Source organism: Euprymna scolopes, unplaced genomic scaffold (genome assembly GCF_053919585.1).
Source record: "Euprymna scolopes isolate OS-2025 unplaced genomic scaffold, ASM5391958v1 sca46, whole genome shotgun sequence".
NCBI classification, from domain to species: domain Eukaryota; kingdom Metazoa; phylum Mollusca; class Cephalopoda; order Sepiida; family Sepiolidae; genus Euprymna; species Euprymna scolopes.
The window spans coordinates 70,637-73,574 of record NW_027633502.1 but is presented as its reverse complement, the minus strand read 5'-3'; the positions used below and the strand labels follow the sequence as shown (position 1 = coordinate 73,574).

Below are 2,938 nucleotides of genomic sequence, written 5' to 3'. Positions count from 1 at the left end.
AAATATGCTCGATCGCCAAAATGCCCTTTTGGAGTGGGGTGGTTAAAATTCGAGCTTGTGTCGTTTTTTCCCTAACCTCGTGTGTAGGGGAGGAGACAAATAAATAGGAGAAGTCAATTTTGAATTTTGAACTTTCTATTTCTTGGTGAACTGCATATTCCTGACAATAAATAATGACCTTGTATTTAACTTATGCCTTTATCGGGAGGCAAATAAATAAAGATTAACTGACCCATTGGGGTTCACCTTAATGTTCCAGTTAGCTAAAGGACTAAACCCGTACACAGTTTTCATCAATCAATCGATAATCGATCAATATCAAGTATTGTATCAATAAACATGAAATAACGGACCTTTCATAATTTTGCGATGAATCTATTCAAAAGGTGATCGCTTTATGACTATCTAATGTCATTTATTATTAATGACTATATAGTATTAGTATTAAGACTATATAATGTCATTTATTATTAATACTTAATATTAATTGTATTTCCTTTCCCCGTTCGGCTGCCTTTTTTATCGTCACCATTTACAGGCCGCTTCTCTACAACCGTTGAAACTAGTAGTGCGCATCGGAAATAAAGGATACGCATCTGCCAAGATTTTAATTGTAGTTGCGATTTTGTTTCCTCGATTCATTACCGATAATAAGGAAAAATTAGCGTAATCTCGTAAAAGTTCCACGGTGCGTTCTACACCAATCTGTATGATTCACTAATAATATTTCTCTTTTAAATAATAAATCTCTGTATTTCTTTTTAGTCGCGTGCAAGCGACTCTATAAGTCACTCCGTCGGTCCGTCGGTCTGTTGGTCGGTCGGTCTGTCCGTAACACTTTTGTGCTTGGCCTTTTTGATTAAGATCAAAGGTCTGTTGTTAATACATGCTGTTCTTAGCCTTTAAAGCTTTTCTTGGCCTTGGTCAATGTAGGGGAAACCCTTCATACCAATTGTCACTATCCAGTTCCCCTACTCCCCGGGGAGTTGGTCCCCTATCTCCCCTTCACTCCTCACATTAAAAATCGGCCTTGTGCCTAATTTGCTCGTTGGGGGAGCAAATAAATACCCTTTTCTTGGCTTTTTGGCCAAGATCAAAGTGTAGTATCTGTCCTTACTACATGCTGTACTTATGTTTGTAACTTTGTGATATAAAGTGGGGGATCACTTTTCTGTATTAATTTAAAGTAAAATGATCACCCACTTTACAACCAGTCAGTCTCAAAGCCATTCAAGTCATTCTCCAGATCATTCAAGTTGTTTTGAAGGATTCCAGTTATTTTTTAAGCATTTAAGTCATTCTTAAGGTCATTCAATTCATCCTTAAGTTCATTAAAGTCATTCTAAGTCATTTACTGTTTATTTATTAAGTCATTTCAGCCCATTTTTCGGCCATTTTAGTTTATCTTCTTTTTTTTTTACACAGTGGTCACCACTTATCAAGGCCCGGAAGCCACTCAGGGATAAGGGTTATTGCAAGTACATTACGTTAGTGTGGAGATTTGATGAAGTGTTTACTTAAGGGGGCGGTTCATTAGGAATTTGTTAACGTTGGACTTGAAGACATCCAAGGTGTAGTCAGGTGGGAAGCAGGTAGACGAAACAGAGTTCCACAGGCGTGCAGTTCTAAGAAAGAAGCTTTGTTCATGGAATCCACGTTTTGATTTAGCCACAGATAAAGAGTGGGGGAAATTTTTCACAGTGGATTCAGCTAGACGGGTGTTTTTCGTGAAAGATTGGCGAGGGGGGACCAGAGATTAGAGTTCAGACGAGCACCTGCCATGGAAATAACGATAAAACAAGGATAGGCTCGCAACGTCTCTTCTGTGGGAGAGAGGTTGCAGGGTAGAGAAAAGGGCACCCCCCACTAAGCCGCGAAGTCTATTTTGTACTCTGTCAAGGCAGGATAGGCTGTTTTTAGCAGCTCCTGCCCAGATATAGCAGCAGTATTCCATCCTTGGACATACTTGGCTTTTATATAGATAGAGAATTGCATCAGTAGTGAGATATCCTCTGGAGCGGTAGAAGGATCTCACCATCTTTCCAGTGACCTTGGCAACAGACTTGATGTACGTGTTCCATTTCAGATCAGGAGTAAAGGTCAAACCCAGAAGCTTGTCAAAACACGGGGCCTCTCCCAGACGAGAGCCATCCATCCCAATTGATGCCAGATGGGGATCAAAGCGTTGATGATGTAAGGATAGGAGTTTGGTTTTAGATGCATTAAGAATTTCATGTCAATCCTACATTCACGCACTCATTCATTACACGAGAGCACGCGACTAATGGCTATCCGCCTTGTTTCCTAAAATTAACTGTGAGTGTCAGTTAATTTTTTTTAAATAAATACAGCGATTATGTTATCTATTTAGTTAACATTACATTTAATTATTTTTGAAACAATAAATACTAGATACATTAACCCGTGAAAAGTGAGAAAAAGTTATAGCCCGTTGACTTAGAATGAGTGTTTCATACCAAATGGTATCCATTTGTTATAAAGGACCCATTCTAAGTCTAAAGCTCCGGTAGAAGACACGGCTGGAACCCTAAATGTTTTTGTTTCGATTCTAGCTAATGGCACCAAAATCATTGTTTAGGTACAATATAATATCCAATAACGAATTGGCTCTGTAATAATAAATATGAAATATGCATGAATTAAAATATATTTAAGCGTATTTTACGACCCAACAAGACCGAACTCCCCCCCACTACTCATATATAAACACACACACATGCACATACACACATATATGTATGAGGTACCGTCAATAAATTTTAAGACATTTCTCGTATGGGCACTTTTATTGATAGTGCACGCATGAAACTCTAGTCCTCTTCGAAGTAATCTCGTCCGGCTGCAGTGCACTTGTTGTAGCGTGACAACAACTTCTCGGAGGCTTCAATGGAAATCCTCTGTTGTAAGTGTGTCAATG

General features: G+C 38.8%; 1 pseudogene; it reads left to right on the top strand.

The window, feature by feature from the left end:
- The first annotated feature begins 1,066 nt into the window (after positions 1 to 1,066).
- Positions 1,067 to 1,204, top strand: LOC145274800 (U2 spliceosomal RNA; annotated as a pseudogene).
- Positions 1,205 to 2,938: the final 1,734 nt, after the last annotated feature.